Raw genomic sequence first — 17,127 nt, 5'->3', positions numbered from 1 at the left:
TCAGGCTGTGATCTCTCGCTTAACGCTCGGCAGCAGGAGGCAGCTGACGCTCACACACACACAGCTGGAGTCGTGGTCGACCTCCCGCCTCCCAGTGATCATTACAGTCCCACGGCCTGTACTTAGGTGAAGCATCTGCATAGCTTCACACAATAGTAGTTATTCTTTAAAGTATACGTAATGATAAACCCTGTAAGTGTTGCAGGTCTGTTGTTATTATTGTTATTAACAGTTTCCCCACACACAGTCCATAGGAAACAGATGTTTGATTGGATTCTCTTTCTTCTTTGGATACGGTTCATTCCTCTAACACCTGCACTCCGACACGTTGCTTCAAGCACATATCCAGAGCTTTGTAGTTTTTTTTATATAGCATCTCTCTGGAGGAGGTTAGCAGCCTATAGCGTCTCTCTGGAGGAGGTTAGCAGCATATAGCGTCTCTCTGGAGGAGGTTAGCAGCCTATAGCGTCTCTCTGGAGGAGGTTAGCAGCCTATAGCATCTCTCTAGAGGAGGTTAGCAGCCTATAGCGTCTCTCTGGAGGAGGTTAGCAGCCTATAGCGTCTCTCTGGAGGAGGTTAGCAGCCTATAGCATCTCTCTGGAGGAGGTTAGCAGCCTGTAGCGTCTCTCTAGAGGAGGTTAGCAGCCTATCGCGTCTCTCTAGAGGAGGTTAGCAGCCTATAGCGTCTCTCTGGAGGAGGTTAGCAGCCTATAGCATCTCTCTAGAGGAGGTTAGCAGCCTATAGAGTCTCTCTGGAGGAGGTTAGCAGCCTATCGCGTCTCTCTAGAGGAGGTTAGCAGCCTATAGCGTCTCTCTGGAGGAGGTTAGCAGCCTATAGCGTCTCTCTGGAGGAGGTTAGCAGCCTATAGCATCTCTCTGGAGGAGGTTAGCAGCCTATAGCGTCTCTCTAGAGGAGGTTAGCAGCCTATAGCGTCTCTCTAGAGGAGGTTAGCAGCCTATCGCGTCTCTCTAGAGGAGGTTAGCAGCCTATAGCGTCTCTCTGGAGGAGGTTAGCAGCCTATAGCATCTCTCTAGAGGAGGTTAGCAGCCTATAGCATCTCTCTGGAGGAGGTTAGCAGCCTATAGCGTCTCTCTAGAGGAGGTTAGCAGCCTATAGCGTCTCTCTGGAGGAGGTTAGCAGCCTATAGCATCTCTCTGGAGGAGGTTAGCAGCCTATAGCGTCTCTCTAGAGGAGGTTAGCAGCCTATAGCGTCTCTCTAGAGGAGGTTAGCAGCCTATCGCGTCTCTCTGGAGGAGGTTAGCAGCCTATAGCATCTCTCTAGAGGAGGTTAGCAGCCTATAGCATCTCTCTGGAGGAGGTTAGCAGCCTATAGCATCTCTCTGGAAGAGGTTAGCAGCCTATAGCGTCTCTCTGGAGGAGGTTAGCAGCCTATAGCGTCTCTCTAGAGGAGGTTAGCAGCCTATAGCGTCTCTCTGGAGGAGGTTAGCAGCCTATAGCGTCTCTCTGGAGGAGGTTAGCAGCCTATAGCGTCTCTCTGGAGGAGGTTAGCAGCCTATAGCGTCTCTCTAGAGGAGGTTAGCAGCCTATAGCGTCTCTCTGGAGGAGGTTAGCAGCCTATAGCGTCTCTCTGGAGGAGGTTAGCAGCCTATAGCGTCTCTCTGGAGGAGGTTAGCAGCCTATAGCGTCTCTCTAACCTTTGTGGTTGCAGAGACACGCCCTTTTTAATTTGGGTTTGTTATTTTGAGCAGAAAGCTCAAAAACAGGGCGTTTTTTAAAAAGTTAATTTGAGACGCTTCATTAACACGCTAGCTAGAGCCGATAGTCGTCATGAGAATTGAGAGACCTGCTGTTGTCCACCTCTGACCTCAAAGACATATTGATTTAAAGAATGAAGAATTGCAAGATGTGTAAAGTGCGTTCTGTGACCTGGAGAGGAACTAATACGACTCACACGACACACGAGTCACATGAGTCGTATGAGTACTCATACGACTCATGTGACTCCTACGAGTCACACCAGACACCTACGTGTTCATGGTAAAGTGGAAGTGAGCTCGGAGCTCCAGTGAGTTGAAAGACACGCGGCGATCCGAGTGGGCGAGAAGAGCCAAGTGTGCACTCGCAATGCGCCGCAGCATGTTCGAGTGCAATGTGGGCGTGCACGTGTGCATGTGTGAGTGCGTGCATGTGTGTATGTGTAAGCGTGTGCATGTGTGAGTGTGTGCATGTGTGAGCGTGTGGATGTGTGTGTGTGCATGTGAGCGTGTGCATGTGTGTGCGTGTGTGGGCGTGTGCATGTGTGTGCGTGTGTGGGCGTGTGCATGTGTGCATGTGTGAGCGTGTGTGAGCGTGTGCATGTGTGAATGTGTGAGCGTGTGTGGGCGTGTGCATGTGTGAGTGTGTGCATGTGTGAGCGTGTGTGAGCGTGTGCATGTGTGAATGTGTGAGCGTGTGTGGGCGTGTGCATGTGTGAGCGTGTGTATGTGAGCATGTGTGTATGTGTGCATGTGTGTATGTGTGAGCGTGTGCATGTGTGAGCGTGTGTGAGCGTGTGCATGTGTGAATGTGTGAGCGTGTGTGGGCGTGTGCATGTGTGAGTGTGTGTATGTGTGTATGTGTGAGCGTGTGTATGTGTGCATGTGTGTATGTGTGCATGTGTGTATGTGTGAGCATGTGTGTATGTGTGCATGTGTGAGCGTGTGCATGTGTGTGCATGTGTGAGCGTGTGCATGTGTGAATGTGTGAGCGTGTGTGAGCGTGTGCATGTGTGAATGTGTGAGCGTGTGTGGGCGTGTGCATGTGTGCATGTGTGAGCGTGTGTATGTGTGCATGTGTGAGCGTGTGTATGTGTGCATGTGTGAGCGTGTGCATGTGTGCATGTGTGTATGTGTGAGCATGTGTATGTGTTTCAAGATTCAAGATTCAAGATGTTTTATTTGTCACATACACACACAGGGTGTGCAGTGAAATGAAAGTGGCAATGCTCAGCAGGAATGTGCAAGGGCAACAAGTACACACTATTTACAAATAAAAAACAACACAATATTTACAGTAAGTGTGTGTGTGTGTGTGTGTGTGTGTGTGTGCCTAAGAGGGGCAGTTGTGTGGGTCTATGTGGGGGTCCTGGTGAGGTCGGAGTTCACAATCCTGATGGCCTGAGGAAAGAAACTCCGTCTCAGTCTCTCTGTTCTTGCAGCGTGACTACGGAGGCGCCTGCCTGACCGCAGCAGCTGAAACAGTCTGTTGTTGGGGTGGTGAGGATCCTTCATGATCCTGCCGGCTCTGGTTCTGCACCTCCTGGTGTACAAGTCCTGCAGGGTAGTGTAGTTCCAATAGTGCGTTCAGCCGAACGCACTACTCTGCAGAGCCTTCCTGTCCTGAGCGGAGCAGTTGCCAAACCAGGCTGTGATGCTTCCTGTCAGGACGCCTCACAGCTCCAGAGTAGAAGGACTGAAGGATCCTCTGGAAACTTTAAATTTCCTCAGCTGCCTGAGGTGGTAGAGGCGCTGCCTTGCCTTTCTCACCAGAGTGTCTGTGTTTGTTGACCATGTCAGATCCTCGGTGATGTGGACTCCCAGGTATTTATACCGCTCACCCTCTCCACAGTAGTCCGTTAATCCCCAGTGGTGAGTACGTCCTCTGTTGTTGTGCCTCCTAAAGTCCACAATCAGCTCCTTAGTTTTGGTGACATTCATGATGAGGCTGTTGTCCTGGCACCAGAGTGACAGATCAGCAACTTCCTCCAGGTAGGCCTTCTCGCCGTTGTCGGAGATCAGGCCCACCACCACTGTGTCATCCGCAAACTTGATGATGGTGTTGAGCTGAACCTGGCCACACAGTCATGTGTGTACAGGGAGTACAGTAGGGGCTGAGGACGCAACCCTGGGGATCCTGTGTTCAGGGTGAGGGATTTGAGGTGTGTCTGCCCACCCTGACCACCTGTGGCCTGGCGGTCAGGAAGTCCAGGATCCAAGCACACAGGGGTGTTCAGTCCCAGCTCAGTCAGCTTGCCGCCAGTCTGGAGGGACTATGGTGTTGAAAGCTGAACTATAATCAATGAACAGCAGTCTCACATAGCCCCCTCTGGCTGTCCAGATGAGAGAGTGTGGTGTGCAGTACCTGGGAGACAGCATCATCCGTGGATCTGTTTGGGCGATAAGCAAACTGCAGCGGGTCCATGGAGGAAGGGAGGAAGGCGCAGATGTAGTCCTTTATCAGCCTCTCAAAGCATTTCATGACCACCGAGGTGAGGGCCACCGGTCGGTAGTCATTCATACATGCTGGAGAAGCATTCTTGGGCACAGGGACAATAGTGGATCTCTTGAAGCAGGCGGGACCACGGACTCAGCCAGGGAGAGGTTGAATATTGTGGTGAACACTGGAGCTAGCTGGTTAGCACAGGTCTTCAGTACTCGCCCAGATATGCCATCTGGACCTGCAGCTTTCCTGGTGTTCACCCTCAACAGAGCCCTCCTCACACTGTGCTCGGTCACAGAGAGTGTGTGTTCATCCCAGCGGTAGAACTCACCTGCTACGCTTAACGGTGTTGTTGTTAGCCGGCGAGCTAGCGCTGTTGTTGCTAGCCTCAAACCGTGCATAAAATGAGTTCAGGTCGTCCGCTAGGGATGCGTCGGCACTCACCATTGCGCGGGTCTGCTCTGGTAGTTTGTAATAGTCCGTAGCCCTGCCATAGGCGCCTGGTGTCGCGCTGCTCCATCTGTGATTCCACTCTGTCTCGGTACTTCCTCTTGGCCTTCTTCACCGCCCTCCTCAGTCCATAGACCGCTGCCTTGTACTCGTCCATGTTGCCGGATACAAGACCGGAGTTATAGGCAGCAGTACGGGCGTTCACAGCTTCACGGATGGATCCATCAACCCACGGCTTTTGGTTAGGAAAGACCCTAACTTTTACCGTGGGGCGATGGTGTCGTAAGTTGCTATGAGGCTCATTGCTACTTCCGCAAACTCGCTGACGTCACTGGAACTGGATTGGATCATGTCCCAGTCGACAATACGCAGAGCGTCCTGTAGCTCAGCCTCTGATTGGTCAGACCACCGCATTACGTTCCTCGTCACTACCGCTTCCCGCGCGATCCTTTGTTTATACTCGGAAGCAGAAAAATGGCGGCATGGTCTGATTTCCCTAACGGAGGAGAGAGACAGCCTTGTAGCCTCTCTTGAATGGCGTATAGCAGTGGTCCAACGTTCTTTCCTCTGGTAGCACACGTAATGTGCTGGTGAAAGTTCGGCATGACTTTTTAGGTTTGCCTTGTTAAGTCCCCAGCCACCACCACAGCCGCGTCGGGATACTTGTTCTGATGCCGACATAACACATCATGTAGGTCCGATAGTGCTACGTCGGTGTCCGCTTGTGGTGGAATGTAGACGGCTGTGGTGATGACCGAGCTGAACTCCCGGGAAGGTAGAATGGACGGCATGAGATCGTCAGATGTTCCAGGTTCGGCGAGCAGGAACGAGAAAGAGTCTTAATGTTCTTGGGTGCGCACCACATGTTGTTCGTCATGAAGCAGACCCCTCCACCCTTAGATTTACCAGACTCTTCCGTTCTGTCTGCACGGAAAACAGAGAAGGACTCGGTTGGGCATATGACTCGATCCGCACCAGCGGGTCAGCCAAGTTTCCGTCAGACAAAAGATGTTACAATCCCGCATGTCCCGTTGGAATCTGATCCTTGCCCTAAAATCATCCATCTTATTTTCCAGAGACTGGACGTTAGCAAGAAGGATGCTGGGCAAAGGTGAACGGTGGGCTTGAACTCTCAGTCTGTTCAATTCCGCTCCGTTTCCCTCGATGTTTTCGCGTCTCCCGTAGTAGCGGCTCCACTGTTGTTGTTGCGGTTCGCTTTCACAATCTCCGCCCGGCCACGCTGGATCGATGGAAAAAGTGGACAAAACCCTTGTTTTGCGCAAAAGTTTATGTCCAAAAGTGTGCTGCGGTCGTATGTTGTTAGTGCCGATGTGTTTGTGGCAAAGAAAATATTAAAAATAAACACAAAAATAAAGAGCGCACAATCTCCGCGGAGCTGCCGCGACGGCGACTGGACACTGCCGCGCCATCTAAGTGTGAGCGTGTGTATGTGTGCATGTGTGAGCGTGTGTATGTGTGAGCATGTGTGTATGTGTGCATGTGTGTATGTGTGAGCGTGTGCATGTGTGAATGTGTGAGCGTGTGTGAGCGTATGTGAATGTGAGCGTGTGTGGGCGTGTGCATGTGTGTGTGCATGTGTATGTGTGAGCGTGTGTATGTGTGCATGTGTGAGCGTGTGTATGTGTGAGCATGTGTGTATGTGTGCATGTGTGAGCGTGTGCATGTGTGAATGTGTGTGAGCGTGTGCATGTGTGAATGTGAGCGTGTGTGGCGTTATGTGTGCATGTGTGAATGTGTACATGTGTGAATGTGTGAGCGTGTGTATGTGTAGCGTGTATATGTGCATGTGAATGTGAGCGTGTGTATGTGTGCATGTGTGTATGTGTGCATGTGTGTATGTGTGTGTGCATGTGTGTATGTGTGCGTGTGTATGTGTGTATGTGTGCATGTGTATGTACATATGTACATGTGTATATGTATGTATGTGTGCATGTGTGAGCGTGTATGTGTGCATGTGTGAGCGTGTGCATGTGTGAATGTGTGTATGTGTGCATGTGTTAGCGTGTGCATGTGTTAGCGTGTGCATGTGTGCGTGTGTGAATGTGTGAGCGTGTGCATGTGTGAGCGTGTGCATGTGTGCGTGTGTGAATGTGTGAGCGTGTGCATGTGTGCATGTGTGTATGTGTGTATGCGTGCATGTGTGCATGTGTATGTGTGCATGTGTGCATGTGTGTATGTGTGAATGTGTGAGCATGTGTGCATGTGAGTATGTGTGAGCATGTGTGAATGTGCATGTGTGTGTGTGCATTTGTGTATGTGTGTATGTGTGAGCATGTGTGTATGTGTGCATGTGTGCATATATGTATATATGAATATGTACATGTATGTGTACATGTGTGCATGTGTACATGTGTATATGTGTGCATGTGAGTGTGTATGTGTATGTGTAGCGTGTATGTGTGCATGTGTGGCGTGTGTATGTGAGCATGTGTATGTGTATGTGTGTATGTGGAGCGTGTACATGTGTGAATGTATAGCGTGGAGCGCATATGTGAATGTGTGAGCGTGTGTGGCGCATGTATGTGCATGTGAATGTGCATGTGCATGTGAATGTGTGCGTGTATGTGTGAGCGTGTGTGCGTACATGTGAATGTGTAGCGTGTATATGTGCATGTGTATGTGTGCATGTGTATGTATGTGTGTATGTACATGTATGTGTGCATGTGTGTATGTGCATGTGTGTATGTGTGCATGTGTGCATGTGTGTATGTGTGTATGTGCATGTATGTGTGCATGTGAGCGTGTGGATGTGCATGTGAACGTGCATGTGAGCGTGTGAAAAATGTGGTGTGAAAGGGTGAGTTGGGTGAGCATTTTGATGTGAATGTTTTGGGTTTTAGCTGTGAAAAGCAGTGGCGTGTGGCTTCCATGTGGGGTTTCATGTGTTTTAGCTTTTGGTGTTTTGAGATGGTGGGGAATGTGTGAGCATGGTATGTGTTTTTGTGGCTTTGGATGGGGTGTTTGTAGCATTTTGTGGGTGTGAGGGGAAGCTGTTAGCATGTGGGTGTGGTATTTTAAAACCATGTTGGCCATATGTGTTTTGGGAATGTGGAATTTTGGGGTTTCATGTATAGGGCATGTGGTATTTTTGTGCATGTTGATGTTGGATGTGGGTGCATGTTGAACATGGTTGGTGCTTTGATGTGTGAATTTTGGATTGTGCTGTTGTAAAAGGACCATGTGCATGGGTGTGTTAAAAAATGTGAATGTGTTATGGGGGTTGTGCATGGGGATGTTGGGTAAGGGTTGAAATTGTGAGTGTCATTTTGGCACTTTTAAAAATGGCATGTTGATGTGCATTTTATGTGTATTTTCGTTTGGTTTTTAAAATGTGACATGTTGTGTGTTTAAAATTGAAAATTGTGGTGATGGGGAAGTGAATTTAAATGTTTTGGTAATTGTGAATGTTTCAAACTGTGTGTTAAATTGGCTTTGGAGTTTTTGAATGTGGGCTTTGTTGTTTTGGGGTTTTAAAATGTGTGATTAAATGTTTTATGTAATTTAAAAAGGGGCCAGTGAAATGGTGCTGAGGGCCCTGATGTAAACGGGGGTGAATGTTCCTTTGGGGTAACATGTTTTCAGAGGGCCAAAAAACCAAAATTTACATGTTTTAAACTGTGCATGTTGTGTTTATGAAGCTTTGGGAATGTTATGTTTAATGTGTGGTTTCAAATTGTTGGGTCTTTGGAAATTCTGTTTTCTTAATGTCTGCGTACTGGGGAAACGTGTGAATCAGCATGTGGTGAAAATGTTGGGGTCATTTGTGACCAAAATCTTGAAACTTGGCCCTTGGTAGTATAATGAACAGGGATAAAAGTAAAAGGATGTTTAAATGTGCAGCATGTAATTATTCCCTGGGGTGTCATGTTACAACAGTTGTGAAACCAGGCTTTTTGGGCCCTTTGTAAAAAGGAAATTTTGTTATACACCCGTGATTTTGAAAAGGAAACTGTGCGGATACGTGGTGGAAATTTTAAATTTATTTAGTTTGAAATGTTAGAAAACTTGTTGCAAAAAATTTCTGTTTTGGGGTGAATGTAAAACCCATGTGGGGGTGTGGTAAAAAAGATTTACAGTTTTATGGAGAGGTCTCCTTTTTGTTTTATTAAATGGGTGATGCGCCTCATGGTTGTGAACTTAGTTAATGTGATTGTTTTTGGTGACCTTTTGGGTGTGCTGTTTTTGAAGGAAAATCCTGCATGGTAAATTTAAAAGTGGGCCCTTTCGGAAAGTGGTTATTGGGGGGATGGTCCGTGAAATGTCTAAATTGGTGTGGGGGCTTGGGCTGTAAATGTGCATGTGTAAAATGTGTCTAGATATAATGGGGCAGGATGTGTGATGTGTGGGGCATTTGGGGGTTTGTTGGCATGTTGGGGCCCTGGTTTTGGCGGGAATGGTAAAACAACAGGGGTGTTGGGGTGTAGAATGTGTGGCTTTAGGCAGTGGTAGTGACAGGGTGCCATGTGTATAAAATTTAAATGAGCAGCTGTTTTATGGCTTTTCGAAAAAAGTTAAATGTGCAGGAGACTCTGGGGACATGTGTGTTGTTCCAAGGGGGGTTGGGTTTAACGTTTGTTTTCCATGTGAAAAAAGTTTGGGTGTGGCGAAATGGGGGTTTTTGGGACGTGTTGTGTGTGAATGTGTGGCGGGAGGGTGTGACTTTTATTTTCTAATCACACAGGGTGGCTGTGAAGCGTCTAGTGCAGTAGTGCAGAAGTGCTTGTAGTTAGTGCATGCTGCATGTTGCAGGGCTGCCCCTCTGCTTGCAACTCTCTGCTTTCAGCTACCCCCAGCTCCCCCCAAGGGGGGGAAAAAGGGGCCGAGAGCTGAGCCCCCTGCCAGTCCAGAGCCCCCCCCAAGACTCCTGCAGTGCCTCCTCGTGGCCACACATGGTAACTGGGTACCCCCGCGGTCCCAGGCTAAACTGGGGGGTCTCGGAGCAGCAGTGGGCCCCAGAGATGCGGTGTGCAGGCCCACCACAAGGTGGACAGCCCCGGCACCCATCAACCACTGCCCCAGCTATGGGCAAATAGCCCCACTGCCTTGTGGGTTAGCCTCTTGAGGCAGGGCTAAGGGGCAGACCCCACAGAAAAGCAATGCGCTGGCGGTGCGCAAATAAAACCCGGACCCGGCAGCCTCCTGCAGCCAGGATGGGGAACTGGGTCCGGGGCACCCATGCCACCAGATTTACCTCACCATGGCGAAGATAGTGCTACTGGGGGTGGGGCCTCCAACGGCACTCTAAATAATTTTTTGCAGGTATCCACCTCTGACCACGGTGAATACTCTGGATCCACATCTGGTTGAAGACTGGGGGGTTGGGGCAACTGGCGGCGGGGCAGGGAATAGACTGGGAGCTTCTGGGCAGAGCCCTGCACGTCAGCGGCACAGGATATTGGGCACCCCTGGGACTGAGTGGGCTGATCTGGGGAGCACCCCGTGTGACTGAGCAGCCCCTATTTAGGGACCACACTGCTCACCTCAATCCGAGGAGGGCCTGAAAAGGTGGGCCCCCCCCACCTGGACAGGCTACCCCACCTGTCGGGTCATTCCACTTCTGCGGGAAAAAACCCAAAACCTAAAACTGGCAACATGGAACGTAAGAACCCTCCTGGACTCCTATGGCAGAACCGAAAGACCTCACAGAAGAACAGCACTGATTGCGGCCGAGCTGAGGCGTTACAACATCGACATCGCCGCTCCTTGATGAAGGGTCGCTGATAGAGGAAGGGTCTGGTTACACCTTCTTCTGGAAAGGCTATCCCCCAGGTGGACAACATCTGCACGGTGTGGGACTGGCCATCAAGAACACACTGCTACCAAGACTCACTGAAACACCTGTGGGCATCAGTGAAAGACTGATGACCCTCCGTATCCCCCTGGCGAAGAACCGCTTTGCTACACTTCTTAGTGTGTATGCGCCAACACTGCCATCCGACACTGAGGTTAAAGACTCATTCTATCAGTCACTGGATGAGGCTCTCCACCGGATCCCCAAGCCCAAGATCCTCCTTTGGGGACTTCAATGCTCGTGGGGCAGAGTGACAGGATATGGAAAGGAGTGCTTGGCAGGCATGGTATTGGTCAGGCCAACTCAAATGGCATGAGATTACTTACTCTGCTCTGAGCACAACCTGACCATAACCAACACCATCTTCCAGCAAAAGACCAAATATAAAACATCATGGATGCACCCACGCTCTAAACATTGGCACCTGATTGACTATGTCATCGTGAGACGTTGTGACATCAAAGACGTTCTCATATGCCGGGCCATGAGAGGTGCAGAATGCTGGACAGACCACAGGATGATCGTGGCCAAAGTCCACATGAGCGTACGCCCCCCCATGCGGAAACGTGGGGTCAGTGGGAGACGCTTAGACTGCCCGTCTGAAAGATACCAGCACAAGAAATGAGTTCCGATGCTCCCTGGCTGAAAAACTTGAAGAGCTTGAACTCACCTTGAGAGGAGAGAATGACAGACCTACAGTGGACCGCTATCAGCTCAGCCCTTCATTAAGCAGCAGCCCACACAATCGGCTATAAGACCAAAAACCACCAGGACTGGTTTGACAATAACTCAGACACCATCCGTAACTCACTGAACGTCATGCACAAAGCACACCAGGCAACCCTGAAACCCCTCATTGAGCACCGCCAGACAGCAATGGCAGAGGGCGAGGCGTGAAGTGCAAAAGACCCTACGGACAATGCAAAACAAGTGGTGGACAGAGAAGGCACAGGAAATCCAATCTTTCGCTGATAGAAATGATATGCATAACTTTTACAATGCAGTCAAATCTATCTACGGCCCAACAAACCACTGCATCACTCCTGTTAAAACCGCAGATGGGCTCAGAGTCCTAAAAGACCAGAGCAGTATACTGGAGAGGTGGGCTGAACATTTTAATACCCTGCTTAATCAGGACTCTAAAGCAGACCGCACCATCCTGGATCAACTGCCTGAACTTCCACCGATTGACAACCTTAACCAAGACCTTCCTGGAGGTCCTGTCAGGGCCGCCTCTGAAGAACAACAAGTCTCCTGGCATGGACAATATCCTGGAACTGCTTAAACATGGTGGTTACCTCTGTACAAGAGCGCTACATCAACACATCACTAAAGTATGGGCTGATGAAAACATCCCACAGCAATGGAGAGATGCCAAAATTGTCACTATATATAAAAACAAAGGTGACAAGACCATCTGTGGCAACCACAGGGTATAGCACTCCTTGCTGTTGCTGGTAAGGTCCTGGCCAAGGTGCTGCTGCAGAGGCTACTCAACAACATCACAGAGGCATTGCTCCCAGAATCACAGTGTGGCTTTAGGAAGAACAGGAGTACAGTCGACATGGTCTTCACAGCCCGGCAGCTTCAGGAAAAGTGCAGGAGCAACATCAAGACCTGTTTATGGCTTTTGTCGACCTCTCCAAAGCCTTCGACACTGTGCAGAGAGACCTACTGTGGGACATCCTGCTCCCGGGTTTTGGGTGCCCTAACAAGTTTGTCAACATCCTCCGACAGTTTCATGATGGTATGAATGCTAGGGTGACAATAGGAGGACAAGAGTCTGCCTCCTTCCCCGTGTGCACAGGGGTCAGGCAGGGGTGTACTAGCACCAGTGCTCTTTAACATCTTCCTCCATGCGTCACCCAGCTTCTCCATAAGGAAATTGAGGACAACAGCGGGTGACAGTAGTCTATAGGCTCGATGGCAACCTCTTTAACATCAGGAGGCTGCAGGCCACCACCAAGCTGCACAGAGTGAGGGTCCTTGAGCTGCAGTATGCAGATGACTGCGCTCTGGTGGCTCACACTCCACAAGACCTCCAGGCTGTCCTGGATGCAGCTGTGAAGGCTTACAGCAGGATGGGGCTGACCATCAACATCACCAAAACAGAGGTAGTCTGTCAGTGGAGCACCAACATCCCACCCACGCCACCCATCTTCAGCATCAATGATAAGCATCTATCTGTAGTACCATCATTCAAATACCTCGGGAGTATCCCTCTGAGGACAATAACATCGACAATGAGGTCCAGAACAGAATCAAACAAGCATCAGCTGCCTTTGGGAGACTCAGGCGCGGGTCTTTCAAAACAAGAACTTATATCTCCATACAAAAATCTCTGTGTATCAAGCAGGGGCATCACCACCCTCCTGTACAGTTGTGAAGCCTGGGTCACTTACAGGGCCCTGTGAAGTCCCTGGGGCATTTTCACATCCGCTGTCTCCAGCGAATGCTAGGAATCACTTGGCGTGACCGAGCCACACCGAGATCCTCAGGAGAGCAGGCTGTAGGAGCATGGAGGCCACCATCACCCACTACCAGCTACGATGGCTGGGGCACGATAAGGATGCCCTCAATCGGCTGCCTCACAAAGTGCTGTATGGCCAGCTCGCCCCAAAGGGCCCGCGCCTGCTGGAGGGCAGAAGAAGCGCTATAAAGACCAGATAAAAACAGCGCTAAAGAAATATAAAATCAGACCAGGGGACCTGGAGGCTGCTGACCGTAACACCTGGCGTCAGATGTGCCAAGACGGGACCAAAGCACTGGAGGAGGACAGGACAGCCAGGAGGCAGGAAAGAAGGCATACAAGAAAAACAACCAAGGTTGCCAGTACCACCACTACTACATACGCATGTCCCACCTGCGACAAGACCTGTGGATCCAGGATGGGACGACACGGCCACCAGAGACTCACCGCTGAAAGTGTCATGTGATGGGCATGTGTGATGATGTAGCATGTGTATGTGTGCATGTGTAGTGTGCATGTGCATGTGGGGAGTGCATGTGATGTGTGTAGCGTGTGTGTGCATGTGTGTGAATGTGTGAGCGTGTGCATGTGTATGTGTGTGCATGTGTGTATGTGTGCATGTGTGTATGTGTGCATGTGTGTATGTGTGTATGTGTGCATGTGTGTATGTGTGCATGTGTGTATGTGCATGGTGTGTGAAAGTGTGAGTGTGCATGTGTATGTGTGAATGTGTGAGGGATGTGTGATGTGTGTGCATGTGAGTGTGAGCTGTAGTGTGCATGTGTGATGATGTGTGATGTGTGAGCGTGTGTGTGTGCATGTGTGATGTGTGAGCGTGTGATGTGTATGTGTGCATGTGTGATGTTTATGTGTGCGTATGCTGTTGTGTGCATGATGTGTGATGGTGCAGGTGTATGTGCATGTGTAATGTGTGAGCGTGTGTAGTGTGTAGTGCGTGTGTGATGTGTGATGTGTGTGTGTGCATGTGATGTGTGCGTGTTTTGCATGTGTGTGTGCATATGTATGTGTGAGCGTGTATGTGAGCGTGTATGGTGTAGTGGTGATGTGCATGTGAGCGTGTGTATGTGTGCATGTGAATGTGTGAGCGTGTATGGGCATGTGTGAATGTGTGAGGGGTGATGTGAGCGTGTGTATGGTGATGTGTGATGTGTATGTGTGCATGTGTGCATGTGTGATGATGTGAGCGTGATGTGTGTGTGAGCTGTGGTTATGTGTGCATGTGTGCATGTAGTAGTGTGCATGTGTGATGTGTGTATGGATTTGGCTACGAAGGCGGTCGATTTTCTCCTCTCCTCCCCATGGCCTTCCCTCCTGCTTGGCTTCTCTCGTCATGTCTTGTCTGTCTCTATACTTGAGAGACTCTCTCCGCATCTCTTGAACTAAAACCATGGACGTAATCAACTGGTCCTAAACGCACTGACACCATCTTCTCGACGAGAAGCTCGGGTTTGGGGAACCTGCCTGTCCTGCCGGACGTTGCAGCTGGTTACACGATGGACGGTCGTGTGCCCAGCAGCCCTTTCCGTGGAGGACGAGAAGACATCTACCTATTCGGAACTTTGATTACAGGATTTCTGCTGTTTGATTTGGCGCCGCCTGGTTTCCCCAGCCTCAGGCTGAGGTTGAAGAGGCGCAGCAGGACATCAGACAGCTGGGTGGCGAGGTCTTAGGACCCTGGGGCTGATGCCATCAGGACCTTCAGCTCTGCGCTGGTGTAGTTTCTCCAGCTGTCTTCCCACGTGGTCAGTCGTCACAGTGAGTGGGGAGAGGGTGGAGGACCCCATTGTTATTGAGGGCTCGTGGATGTGCAGCTCAGGGGGGACAGAGGGGAGGAGGGTTGGGAGGTGTGTGGAGGAGACGGGAGGGCTGTGAACTGAACCTATTGAAAAACAGTTCAGCTGTTGGCCTCCAGGAGCCCCTGGCTGTCTCCTCCCACCTTGAAGCCAGTTATCTGCTTCATGCCAGACCACACCTCCTTGTGTTGTTCAGCTGGAGTTTGGCCCAGCTTCCTCCTGTAGGAGTCCTTGCCTCCTGAGCTTCACCTTTAGGTTGCGCTGGGCTTCTCAGCTCATCCTGTCTCCAGACCTGAAAGCAGCTTTCATGTTAAGAAGCGCTCAGGTCCCTGGTGATCCAGGGCTTGTTGTTGGGAAGCAGCACAGTCCGTGATGGGATGGTGGTGTGTCACAGAACTTGATGTATTCCGTGATGCAGTCGGTCATACTGTTGATGTCCTCCGGTCCACACAACACATCCCAGTCCGTTGACTCAAGCAGTCCTAGAGCGTTTAGCCTCCAGAGACCACCTCCTCACAGTCCTGGTGGTCACCGCAGCCTCTTCACCAGAGGAACATACCTGGTGCAGCCGGACCAGGTCATGATCAGACCTGCGGGGGAAGGGCAGTGGCGCTGTATGCGCCCCAGTATTAGCATACAGCAAGTCCAGAGTTTTATTGTTCGTTGGGCAGTCTATGTATTGATGGAAGGTTGGCAGAGCTTTATCCTGTGGTGTGGTTAAAGTCACCAGTGATAGCCATGAATGCTCCAGGCTGATGATTCAGCAGAGCAGACCACCATCACCCACTACCAGCTACGATGGCTGGGGCACGTATAAGGATGCCTCAATCGGCTGCCTCACAAAGTGCTGTATGGCCAGCTCCAAGGCCAGCGCCTGCTGGAGGGCAGAAGAAGCGCTATAAAGACCAGATAAAACAGCGCTAAAGAAATGTAAATCAGACCAGGGACCTGAGGGCTGACCGTAACACCTGGCGTCAGATGTGCCAAGACGGGACCAAGCACTAGGCAGGAAGCAGAGGCAGGAAAGAAGGATGAAAACAACCAAGGTTGCAGGGGGGGGGGGGGGGGGCGTGGCATGTGTATGTGTGCATGTTGGTTGTAGTGTGCATGTGTGAGCGTGTGTATTGAGCATGTGTGTGTGCATGTGCATGTGTGAGGTGCATGTGTATGTGTATGTGGCTGATGTGTAGTGTGCATGTGTGTATGTGTGTGCATGTGAATGTGTGAGTGTGTGAGCGTGGCATGTGTGAATTGTGAGCGTGTGTGTGCATGTGTGGCGTGTTATGTGTGGCATGTGTGGTGTATGTTGTGCATGTGAGATGAGCGGTGATGTGTCATTGTATGCATGTGTGAATGTGTGAGCGTGTATGTGTGCATGTGTGATGTGTGAGCGTGTGTTGTGTATGTGTGCATGTGAGTGTGAGGTATGTTGTGCATGTATGTGTGCATGTGTGCGTGTGTGAATGTGTGAGCGTGTGCATGTGTGTGTGTGTGAATGTGTGAGCGTGTGTATGTGTGTATGTGTGCATGTGTGTATGTGTGTATGTGTGCATGTGTGCATGTGTGTATGTGATGTGCATGTGTCATGTGTGAATGTTGAGCGTGTATGTGAGTGGCTGTGTATGTGCCTGTGTGCATGTGTGAGCGTGTGTATGTGTGCATGTGTGCATGTGTGAGCGTGTGTATGTGTGCATGTGTGAATGTGTGAGCGTGTGTATGTGTGCATGTGTGAATGTGTGAGCGTGTGTATGTGTGCATGTGTGAGTGTGTGTATGCGTGTATGTGTGCATGTGTGCATGTGTGCGTGTGTATGTGTGCATGTGTGCATGTGTGAATGTGTGAGCGTGTGTATGTGTGAGCGTGTGTATGTGTGCATGTGTGTATGTGTGCATGTGTGTATGTGTGTATGGATTTGGCTCTCGACGAAGGCGGTCGCATTTTTCTCTCCCTCTCCTCCCCATGGCCTTCCCCTCCCTGCTTGGCTTCTCTCGTCATGTCTTGTCTGTCTCTATACTTGAGAGACTCTCTCCGCATCTCTTGAACTAAAACCATGGACGAATCAACTGGTCCTTAAACGCACTGACACCATCTTTCGACGAGAAGCTCGGGTTTGGGGAACCTGCCTGTCCTGCCGGACGTTGCAGCTGGTTACACGATGGACGGTCGTGTGCCAGCAGCCCTTTCCGTGGAGGACGAGAAGACATCTACCTATTCGGAACTTTGATTACAGGATTTCTGCTGTTTGATTTGGCGCCGCCCTGGTTTATCGGAAAATTAAGGGAAAAGGTGACAGCCGTTAAAGCTAAGCTGCCCGACATGATTGACGTTGGCAGAGTTGTTGGCACTCAGACTTTGGCATTAAACCGTCAGAATGATAACATCGTGAGAAGCTGACGGCTCTGCAAATGAAATTGGATCGATT

The sequence above is a fragment of the Pseudoliparis swirei genome, unplaced genomic scaffold, assembly GCF_029220125.1.
Source record: "Pseudoliparis swirei isolate HS2019 ecotype Mariana Trench unplaced genomic scaffold, NWPU_hadal_v1 hadal_31, whole genome shotgun sequence".
Classification (NCBI taxonomy): Eukaryota; Metazoa; Chordata; class Actinopteri; order Perciformes; family Liparidae; genus Pseudoliparis; species Pseudoliparis swirei.
Note: the sequence above shows the minus strand (reverse complement) of the source record.